Source organism: Oncorhynchus masou, chromosome 9 (genome assembly GCF_036934945.1).
Source record: "Oncorhynchus masou masou isolate Uvic2021 chromosome 9, UVic_Omas_1.1, whole genome shotgun sequence".
In the NCBI taxonomy this organism is placed as follows: domain Eukaryota; kingdom Metazoa; phylum Chordata; class Actinopteri; order Salmoniformes; family Salmonidae; genus Oncorhynchus; species Oncorhynchus masou.
In genome coordinates, this window is record NC_088220.1 from 51,772,542 (window position 1) to 51,785,066 (window position 12,525).

Consider the following 12,525-nt stretch of genomic DNA (forward strand, 5'->3'; position numbering starts at 1 on the left):
TGTAAAAAATATCATGATATTGTTATGTGTGTGGTAGGTAGGTGTGCCACACTAAAATAGCTATTCTAAAACTTTTTTTTTACCTTCAAAAATGTTTTGTAGGCCTATCAAAAGTCCACGAAGACAGGATAAGTAAATACTAATGGTATAGTAATAATGCCAGTAGAGGATGATAATCCTTGGTGCATGATAGCATGTAAACAAAAACCAAATGGTGATTACCTACGGTGACATCCATGTTTGCTCCAACCAGTGAACATAATCATGATTGGAATGTATTCAATGGCAACGTAGCCTTTCTTTTAATGAGCGTTGCAGTATTTTTAATGCTACAATGACAATGATGCATAAGCAGTGACTGCATAATAGCAGATGACAATGTTGCACTGAAATGGCGACATATACTGTAAGCTCCTTTATTAAGGCCTACTAATAATGGTGTCTGCATGAATGTTACTGTCTTCTTGAGCAATTGCACGCAAAGAGACTAGAGTAGTGTAGCCTATGCGACAGATGATCGACTATCACACGATTACCCGTTACAAAGCAAGGGATGTGAGCGCGGTCAACAATGGAATGTTTTTCAGTTATTTGTAGTTTCGAGACTGTTCTGTTATTTTGGACATCCACAATTTCCTTTGCGTAAAACTCAAAATGGGTGAAATAAAATATGAATGAAATAACCCTTTTAGGTTCAAGCTAGCACCTTTTTTTCTAAGAGTGTACATGAGACCTGAGGGTTCCCTCCAAATCAGCACCCTCTCACTCACCCCCTTCATTGTACTCATTCCATCAACACAAAGGATTTTCCTTATTTTGTAAATAGATGCGGTGAAAAAAAGACTACAACAAGATGCAATATATTTCAAATGTTGCTTTATACATGACTAAATAACACTAGTTTTAGTGTTGTATTGAGCCATGCTACACATCAAGATGATAATCAGACAATCAACCTGCCATCCTTTCCCTTTTTCGGTGCTACCCCAGTGTGCGCATAAGGATAACCAGGATTCACACATTCGAGATAATCCCTCGCATCCCCATCTTTTACTTACCTCCCGTGTTTGTGCGTTTAGTGCTGCTAGCCTCGGTTGGGGTCTCCAGTGGCCTTTTACGCGAATCAGGGGGATCCGACTCCATGTGCGGCTGTTGATTGTGATGGTGAGGATTCAAGAAAATCCCATTTTGTTGTACTGCCCCGCCGGCCATCATTTTAAAAGTAGGTTGGGTGAAAATGCGTTTATCCCTTTATGCAACGTAGCCTTTTGAAAAAAAAGTATTTAAATAGACGAAGCGATTCAAAAATCTAAAATGCGTATATTCTTGCGAATGAAATATCTTGCGCGTTATCCTCGCCTTTTCAGAGAACACCGAGATGCTACGCAGAGTATGGGTTATTTGTTCGAACGGAGGAAGACGATGCTTGCGCTGCGTATGGAACGTAACCTCAACAAAAATCCAATGAACAGATAAATTATGTCCCGTTCCAGATACTATAAACGTGTTGTAGAAAGTAGGCTAATTTAATCTTCCATTAATTTCTTCATATGTGTTATTTCACTCCACTGCAATATTCCTATCAGGTAATGGAGAACGATGGCGCTCCTCTCTGTATTGCGGTTAGGCAATGGTCAACACAATAAAAGATCAAAACAAAAATATACAGACGACAAAAGAGGTTAAATAAATAAAGGGAAAGGAAATGTGTTGAAATAAAAATATGGTGTTCTATCCGGTCGTCCTTTCGTGCATGAAGACACCCTGCAGTCGATGTTGGAGGGCAAGAGGTGGGTTTTCAGGAGGGTCCAAAGGGAAGAGAATGCCGAGAATGGATACAAAGCTAGAGGGAGATGCGAATTGTTTGTAGTCTCTCAGGAAAGATGCTGCAATCGTTCGTTCAGAGCATCCCTTCGCTGACTGACTGTAGGAGCGCAGGGTATCGGGTGACGTCACGAGGATCAGAATCATCCCTGTCAAATGTTGAGAAAACGAGCCGCCCTCTCGAAACGCGATTGGATGAACTGATTTTCTCCGGCAAACAGAGTATAAAATAAACGTCACATGATAGAGAAAGAGGAGGTGTTGGGGACAACTAGGTCAATGCTAGAAGGGATACAGATTTTGTCAAATTAACGTCAAAAGTTTATTCTTTTTTTTGCATTTTAGCCAACCCTAACTATTTTCCTAAACTTAACCTAATTATCCTAACCTGCTACGTTAATTATCCTAACCTGCTGCGTAAGTTCTCCTAACTTGCTATGAAATGTCAAATCTGAGAAAAGCTGGATCCCATCTAGTGAAAATCGGACAACTAACCAAGGGTCGATGCACAGGAAATGTACAGGGAGATGTAAATCTAAGCTGATTTGGAGCCGTAACTTCTAAAGGCGCTCCACAGTGCCTCATTCACTGGAATTCTTATCGTGCACATTTTATGAAAATAAAAAACAGCCACGATGAAGTGACTTAGTCAGAGATTACTATTATTAATTATTATCATCATTAATAATACATTAGCCTATTAGGGTAGGCATAGTTATTATGTTATTCGCCTATGTTATAGTGTAGACCTACAGCCTATAATTTCCATAACAGGGTTGACTAAATATTTATACATAATTACACCCCTTAACAGATTCTAAAATAAATCTTTTTCAAAAACTGCTCCACCTATAGGAAAGGAAACTTGGAAGTATATAGTAGGCTACTACCTGTGTGGAATCCAGCCATCTCCGTGTGGAAGAAACCAAATGGAGGTGATCCTCCGTGCGCGCGAACACTCCGAGCCGGGCTTTACTGCCTCTGTCACACACATACACACTTGCCGGCACACACCCTCTCTCCCTGTCCCTGTCCAGTCCTAGACAGATGCTGAGCGCCCCTCGTGCTCCTCTAGATTCTCGTCAAGGTGACATTACGTCGACCGTGGCCTACACACAAGCAGGGATCTCACACGATTTCACATTGCTGTGAAATTCTCAGCTTTGAGCCATCTCGGTTTTCTCCGAGAATACAACGCTTGATGTGTAGAAATACGTGGCAAATCCAAGGCAGATGGATAAAAACACTTTATTGGACCGACGGGGTTCGGATAAGAAACAATTGCGCAGTATCCGACTTTTTTCAGCCCATGTTGTGGACCAATACTCTTCAGCTATCTTTTTAGTGGTTGTCTGCTACAGTAATATCGAAAATATAATGTAGCCTAGCCCATAAAATATTTTTACAATGAGGCATACTAAGAACATTCTTTGGGTTTTATAAGGCAGGATGTATAGGAGCTAACAGCTGTTGTAGCCTAGATTATTCTGAAGCTATCTGGGTGTAAAGTTTCCTAGATTGCTTAATAAAACATGTAGGATACTATTTGTACCTGTTGCTAGAAAGGCTGATTATTCAGGCGATGCACAGCACAACATATGATATGCATGTATGATATGAAATATGACAAGGTTTCAATTGGTTCCTCATCGCAGGGGCGGACTGGCACCAGAAATCGGTTCTGGCATTTCTAACACACTGGACCATTTCCCCCCCTTGAGGCCCACACAATGGCCAAATTTCTTCCCCTTGAGGGACCCACACCAGAATATTTAACTCCTTGAGGCCCCCATTATTAGCCAGAAAATTATAATTTTGCTTCAATGAAAATGAGGGAGTTGGGGTATACACACACACACACAAGCTAAGGAACTGCAGTTCTCTCTGATTACCACGGAGAAAGAAAAGCACTCTTTACAACTGTGACCCTTTGGCATTATTCAAAACTCTGGACTGTCTAGGCAGGCAGTAAGACGGAATATAGCTGAGCCCAGGGCCTGCCCTAGGCATAGGCGACATAAGCGGTCACTTAGGGCCCCCGTCGAAGATCTCATCCACTGCAAATGTACTTTCTATACCTGTGATATGTGGTTGTCTCATCTAGCTATTTTAAGACGAATGCACTAACTTTAAGTCTGCTAAATTACAAAAATGTCACTCCTCCCCATGCAAAATGTGTAGAATTGTAGGAAACTTGTTTTAAAACGGCAACATCTTCTCTACGCTCCATTGCAAAATGTGTAGAACAGCAGGAAATCAACTTTCAAAATGAAATCTCTCCACTTTAAAGCGGCAGGGCACTAAAATATTTTGGCTACTAGGTGGGAGGCCCCCCGAACAAGGGAACCTAAAAGGCTAGGGCTGGCCCTGTCTGACCCTACTGAATCGCAGATGGAGCCTGTCCGATTGGCTCCCCATGTGGTAACTAGGGTGAGGAAGCAAGATTGGTCTGTGAATATACACCAGTTATGTTTTCTCATTATTGTTTTCACATGTAGATTTTTGATTGAGATTTTTAGACAAAAAAAATCCAAAATGATATGCTGTAGACTTTTGATTTTCACACACAGGTTTCAAACAATAATGTAATATCAATCAAATAAATCACATTTTATATGTTTCCACACATTTTAAGTCATAGGTCACAATAGAAGTCCCCCTAAAGAAAAGTGTCAGGCCACAATGCCATGAGAGCACAGCAGGTCCAATAGAGGAGCAGATGAGACTGGAAGAATCTTTAACATCGCATGGTCTGGTACAAAGGCTCCTCTGAGAAGGGGAGAATAATAGAGATAAGAAATATGCAGCAATAAGGAAAAGCAAAATGCTATGTACAAGGAGGACTACATAAATACCAAAACAAGTGCAAACGTTGGACAAGGCAATTAGAACGATAGTAAACTATCAGGAGGTTGATAGAGATCGTTCATGTAACAACGGCAACAAGATCCAATGCCACCATTAAAATAACTATTTTTTTCAGAGTGATTTGGCACGTATTATGTGTAGGTAAAGCCACCAATCTCAGATTTTTTCCCATCAAAGCATTGGATTCATCTGGTAATTTTGGACAGATGGCCCGGGGTAAACCCCTCCATTCCAGCAATATGGGTTTATGAGCTTTCACATAAACCCATGTGGCTCTCCTTCTGTGCTAGAAGTAAAAGGCTAAAGCCAAGCTTGATGTAGACCAGCAGCAGATGATTCTCCATGCATAACCCCCATCCCATTGTTTGGAGGGGTCCCCATCTGCCCCCTCCTACATGGTGTTGGGACTACTGTTCCCTCCTGACCTGCAGCATGAAAGGAGACGGTCAAATATCCACATCTGGTGTGATCATCTTTATATGATTTAAGTTATTCAAGTCTCCATTATGTACTTTTATGATTTATTATCATTATTATTATTATTAATAACAATTGTATTATTCAACTATATGAAAATTAGGTCCAAGTTGTATGCAAGAGTTTTGTTATTAAATCGCATTGTTATTTACTGTTATGTTTTGTAGATATATTTCATATTTTATCTGGATCCTTGATCCAAAAAATAACTGTTAGAATCTACAAACCCTCATCATTTTGCATTTATAGGCCTATCCACATTGTGATTGGTGAAAGTAAAAGTAGGCTATGAGAGAGGTGGAACTAGGATTATTATAAAATATCACCACCTAGTGGTTAAACTGACACAGTTTATTCTACAGCTAAACGACTCTAGATACAGTATGTATCAAATCAAATCAAATCGAATTTATTTTATATAGCCCTTGGTACATCAGCTGATATCTCAAAGTTCTGTACAGAAACACAGCCTAAAACCCCAAACAGCAAGCAATGCAAGTGTAAAAGCAGCAGCATCTAGTTGCAGTCCCTGACAAACATGGCCCCTGGCTAATGTTAAATATTTTAGGCTACTAAAACTACTGCTACCTTTTTGTAAGATCTATTCAAAGTACAGGTTCTAGGCCCATTTATAGGGAACATTCAGATATTTGAAAAAAAAACAAGCTTAGTTTTTTAAAGGTTAGAGGTTTAGGTTTGCTTGTTTGAACCAGGTTAAGGCTACAGTAAAACACATTGACACAAGGACGCAAATATCTCAGTTCCTTTCACTGGATGGCTCTATCACTTTCAAAATGTTGCAGTGCTCTCAGACTACTAATCTTGGACACTTGATTAAGATGCTTGAATAAGTTATGAGACATGTTAGAAAATGTACAAATGTACAAACAAGAACAGTGACGTCTCCCCCGTCTCAACGGGAACTCTCAGCCACTCTCTGCCATTTCTTGGTTGCTAAAAGTCTAATAGTTCACCTAACTTCAGTTTATGTGACCGAACAAGCAGTACTTGTGTAGATACTCATTGTACCATCTAAATATTGTATTTTCAGCTGTTTGAAGCTGGTGTACAAAACCTAAAGTAAAAGAACCAAAAACTAAACGTATAAATGGATGCATTGAAATAGCGCAAGTAGAACATATCTACCGCTTGTTAGACATGCTTTCTATGAGAATGGCAGATCTATAACTTATAATTCTATGTGCATTGGTCGGATTGCCAAAAAAAGTGACATATTTCAGCTGTAAAGGCATAGCGCAGTCAAAAACTGAATTTTCCAGTGTTTAATATATACCACTATGAGGTTGGAATAACACTGTAAAATTGTGAAAATTATGATAATGCCCTTATAGTGTAAGAGCTGTTTGAAAAAACCGCCTGCAATTTCTGCTGTTTTGGTGGGATGGGGTTGTGGCCTGTCTCCTGCCTATTGACATCACCCGTCAGTAAGTTAGTTAATAGACCAATAAAGAGAGTTCCAAATCTTTATGCTAATAACAGCTAGTTTTCAGTTTCCCCTCCTCACTTAGACCACTCCCAGTTCTAGCAAAATTATTTATTGAGAAATTGCTCTTTGCTATTAAAAAGCTATTTTTGTTTCTTTTTGATCATTTTAATAGAAAGAAATCCCAGTAATATACTTAATTGTTACCCCGAAAGTATTTAATATTGATACACAAACAGCTGCATTGGATCTTTAACAGATTTACATTTCAACTTCAGTGGGTTGATGGTCAGAGTTGAGACATCCAAAGGATTCCATTTAGACATTTTCCATGTGTTGATACATGTAATTTCTGCATGCCCACCACTAATTAAGGTCCCTTGTGAAACACTGACCAAAACGTTTGTTCTGCCACAATTGTATTACCACAGAAGCACTAGACGACTATTTAGTGTGATTTAATTTAATCGTTTTGACAAATATGAGGGATATTTATCATTGACTTCTCCCTGGATTTATTGTGTGGCAATAGATGCGCTGGTAAAGATAATGATGCAGACTATCAGGCAGAAGCTGGAAAATGTAGAAAGGTGCACATTATTGTACACTAGGTGGCGCTCTTGTGTCTTTACATTTATCCAATTTAAATTGTTCTACAGCAACAGCTGTGTACTTGTGGTACAAGGCCAATTGTGGTACATCAACACCTATAAAACATACTGAACATTGTGTATTTGTTGTATATTGCCAAAGTGTTGTTTTCTTTTCATCATCTAGTTTAGGGACAACATTATAAGCAAGTAATTTCTAGATGTTCCTAATACACCTTTAGAGGTATTGGTTGCTAAAGGCATTGATTCATGCTTATCGTACATTTGTACATATATTTTTATATACTAGTATATTTTAAGTGTGGTCTGTTCTTGCCTGTCTAGCACAGAGACATTGTCCCCCACAGTGGATGTTGGTACATGTGATATGTTGATGGAAGACAAATAGACACGATATTCTTTTACCACTCTGTTTATTTTTCCAACGTTATTTTCTGTTTGGATTGTGTGTGGGGAAAATGATCCCTGATTCAATGCAGAATTAGGCAACCCTCATTTCTGTCTTGGTATCTGGGTGCCTTGCATTCGCAGGCCCATCACTGGGGCCACATCCTCACTGCCTTCTTCATCTTCATTTGCCGCACAATAATAAAGGATGAACAGGAGTGAAGCTCCCAAGTGAAACCCGTTCTGACACGTTGATTTTGGGGCAGAAGTCCTGCTGATTTTACAGTGGTGAGTTTTTGTTGTTGTTTCAGTCCATTCTTTGGGTACCAATCACTAGACCAGTGTTTCTAAAAGAAATTCAGCTTGAGACCCAAATCAGAAATGGACCATCCTTCTGGGACACAAATCGTCCTCCAACTACCCAAATTAAGAATAAATCATTGTGATTAATAGATGGATTCTTATAACTCACCGCCCACCACTCACATGCCCAGGGCCCACTTTGGTTCCCTACCCCTAGCCTACGAAAACCTGTACTAGACAATCAATGATGTTTGTTCCCCACGAGACACGGAAGCCTATTCCACTTCCTCAAAATCCCCAGAATGAAGATAACTCAAGAAATCTGTAGTAAATTTTGTAGTTGCGCAATTTTGTGCAGTATTTCTCAAGTAAAAAAATGTGCCACATGTTTTAGTGCTGTATTTCTCAAGTAGAATTGTTTTGTAACATGTCTGTTAACAAGGTCGTAGTTGCTGGGCGGGTCTGTCTCATGGTCTATGCTATTGGATAGAGCACAATCACTGCAGCTATTCACCCCATATTTTTATATTTTACCTTTATTTAACCAGGCAAGTCAGTTAAGAACAAATTCTTATTTTCAATGACGGGAACAGTGGGTTAACTTCCTGTTCAGGGGCAGAACGACAGATTTGTACCTTGTCAGCTCGGGGGTTTGAACTCGCAACCTTCTGGTTACTAGTCCAACACTCTAGCCACTAGGCTACCCTGCCGCCCCAGGGGGCAAATGGACATCATGGACATCATCCCAGCCTTCATTTACCCATTGTGACGCACATATGTTCCAAACTCTGTTTTAGACCAGCTTTTCAAAGAGATTTGTTGTTTTTAAAGGCAGTTGCTCTTTATTAAGGTCGTGCAGTGCATGATGCTTGGCAGGGAATAATTACAGCAACGCTAAGAGGTCATTCACATTCCCATGTACTGTGCGCTGAAGAGATGGTCAAGACGACTTACAGGGGCTTACATTTTGAAATTCACGTTTGACATACAATTAGCCATACGAGCCAACTTCCAAAGCAAACCTGTTGATGAAAGTACCTTATGTCACAACAGTAAAACAGTCTGACCATTTCTTTGTTCAGGGATTTAGGCCTGTCGCTTGTACGCTTCGCCATCATCCACCATTCACCCTCTCTCTCTCTCTCTCTCTCTCTGTCTGTCTCTCAGGCTCCCCACTGGTGAAGAACACGGAGTTCTTGGAGGGTGTGTTTACAGAGAGGATGGGAATGCGGGAAACATAACTGCATCCTGAATCTGTCTCTGTCTCCCATGGTCCCCCTGGACTCAACACTGCGGGACCAGCTGGAATCCTGTCTCCTCGGTGACCCAACAGTGTGACGAACCACGAGCCATCACCATGACGATGACACCAGCAGGAAGTGGGATGCGTGCAGCCTACACTTTGTAGCTCAGTTGGTAGAGCACAGCACTTCTAACGCCAGGATAGTGGTTTTGATTTCCGGGACGACCCATATGTAAAATATATGCACGCGTGCCTGTCACCCGCTTTTGGATAAACGCGTCTGCTAAGTGGCACATTATTATTATTATATTGTTATATTATTACACTCCAGATGTCCCTGTGGCAGAACCCTTTGTGTTCCAAGTTTAAGCCTCTGTGGAAAGGGTTCTACATGGAACCCAAAAGGGTTCTTCAAGGGGTTGTACCATGGGGATAGTCCAGTGGGGAACAGTTAGGGCCTTCTATGCCTAAGGCCTAAGGATTTATAAAATAATTGTAGTTTTAAAATGTAAATGTCCTTTTCATTTCTATGTTATCTTTTCAATAATATTTCAATTATATTCTAATTATATTATTATTTTCAATGATATTCTGATATAATCTCTTTAGTTTGTTAAAGAGAAAAAAAGATTGAATCAGGATTTTTCTTTGGCGGTCTCTGGGGTGATAAATCTGGCTAGCCATTGGCTAGGCCCTCAGAAGTTAGATTAAAATTGTCTGCCATTCAAATGTATTAGGGCAGAAGCGACACGAAGGAGTTCACTCCAAAAACTATAGTCTGCACTCAACTCCGCGGAAGTAATATTGTGGTGTTGAGATATACTGTACTTGGCTAGGATAACACCTACTGCAGCCAGTAGCTAGCTAGACTGTGGGAAAACTACTACGCGCTATTGCGCAGTGACCTGTCGGCCTTTGAGAAGGTGGACGATTCCAAACGTTTTTGTCCAGTCCCCTCATTACAAGTCCAAATGTGATTGGTTAATTCCACTGTCACTCCAAAATTCTGCCCAAATAAAGTTGAATGGCAGATGCCTTCAGATGCCTTAAATGGCAGTGACTTCAGAAAGTATTCATACACCTTGACTTACTCCACAATTTTTGTGTTACAGCCTGAAATAAAAATGGAAATCATTTTTTTGTTCTCACCCATCTGCACACAATATCCCATTTTCATTTTTTTAAATTAATTTGCCAACATTTCTAAAAATACATTTCCACTTTGACATTATGGCATTATTGTGTGTAGGCCAGTGATAAAACTCAATTTAATCAATTTTCAGGCTGTGACACAACAAAATGTGGAAAAAGTCAAGGGGTGTGAATACTTTTTGAAGGCACTGTAGCTTCTGTTAGTCTAGCCAATGGCTGACTTAGCTAGCTTGTGTTTTTGTATTCTTACGATTGGGACCTACACTCTTAATATGTCCGCGTGAATGTGCTGCTTATTCTTTAACATCACGCGGTGTTTGACTGCTGTCTTTCCATCCGCCCTGTGTGCTTTACAAAAAAGTGCGCTCTCCTACATGGAGAGCGCTTGCATATTACGGTCGTTGTCCGTTCAGCATCACAAAACTGTTACGCTCACATCCTTTGATGTGTCACTGTTGTCGCTTTTAGTGATGGTGGGATAGTGATGGTGGGATAGTGATGGTGTTAGGTTACCACAGGTTGTGTAAGCAGTGTGGTTGTTGTTGCTGGTAGCATTATCCGTGCGGATGCCATCTCTGTGTGAGTGGCAGTCGGAAGCACGGCCCAGCCTCAGGCCTGTTCGATTCAGTTGGGCGCATTAATACGTGATGCTACGTTTCTGTAATTTCTCTTGATTTTTGAGTTTGGTACATGTTAAATAAAAAAATGTATCCCCCCACTGAAGGCCTAGGTCTAATAGCCATGGGTCGCCATTGCGTAAAACCCTTTTAGGTTCTAGGTAGAACCTTTTTTCTAAAAGTGTATTGTCTGTCCTTTGTATTACTGGGTATTGTATTACTGGGTAAAGGATCCATTCTGATACAGTACATGTCATATAAATAGAAAAATCATTTTATTTGATATGTAAATATTTTTTCATAAAATGATTCCACATTTCAACTATGTAAAGATAAGTTATCCTAGCTGGAGATCAGATTTCATGGAATGGATATGAATACAAAATCTTAGGTGAAAATGTTTTACATCTGGTGAAAACAACCCAGTTTCCATAAATACAGCGCTGTTATCTTTTGCCAGTATGCTCTCAACAGCACGTGTTGGGAAGCAAACCTGTGTGTTTTACAGAGGATATCACAAAATACTGTGGTAAAGAAAATTATGATTGTGTGAATTGAAAAAGCCAGCACAATGAGACAGTAATTACATACAGTCAGAGGTTATTTACAGCTCTGCATGAAAATTCACAATATCACACGTCACTGCTTTAAATGTATCCACTGTGTATCATTGTGACACAGTAAACAGATTTTCATATGGGGGCCAACTACACTGCTCAAAAAAATAAAGGGAACACAATGTAACTCCAAGTCAATCACACTTCTGTGAAATCAAACTGTCCACTTAGGAAGCAACACTGATTGACAATACATTTCACATGCTGTTGTGCAAATGGAATAGACAACAGGTGGAAATTATAGGCAATTAGCAAGACACCCCCAATAAAGGAGTGGTTCTGCAGGTGGTAACCACAGACCACTCCTCAGTTCCTATGCTTCCTGGCTGATGTTTTGGTCACTTTTGAATGCTGGCGGTGCTTTCACTCTAGTGGTAGCATGAGACGGAGTCTACAACCCACACAAGTGGCTCAGGTAGTGCAGCTCATCCAGGATGGAACATCAATGCGAGCTGTGGCAAGAAGGCTTGCTGTGTCTGTCAGCGTAGTGTCCAGAGCATTGAGGCGCTACCAGGAGACAGGCCAGTACATCAGGAGACGTGGAGAAGGCCGTAGGAGGGCAACAACCCAGCAACAGGACCGCTACCTCCGCCTTTGTGCAATGAGGAGCACTGCCAGAGCCCTGCAAAATGACCTCCAGCAGGCCACAAATGTGCATGTATCTGCTCAAACGATCAGAAACAGACTCCATGAGGGTGGTATGAGGGCCCGACGTCCACAGGTGGGGGTTGTGTTTACAGCCCAACACCGTGCAGGACATTTGGCATTTACCAGAGAACACCAAGATTGGCAAATTCACCACTGGCGCCCTGTGCTCTTCACAGATGAAAGCAGGTTCACACTGAGCACGTGACAGACGTGACAGAGTCTGGAGACGCCGTGGAGAACGTTCTGCTGCCTGCAACATCCTCCAGCATGACCGGTTTGGCGGTGGGTCAGTCATGGTGTGGGGTGGCATTTCTTTGGGGGGCCGCACAGCCCT

The 12,525-nt window shown here is 40.9% G+C and overlaps 1 pseudogene; it reads right to left on the reverse strand.

The window, feature by feature from the left end:
• LOC135546148 (RNA-binding protein Nova-1-like) overlaps positions 1-2,020 on the reverse strand; it is a 64,354-nt pseudogene extending 62,334 nt beyond the window's left edge.
• Between the last annotated feature and the right edge of the window lie 10,505 nt (positions 2,021-12,525).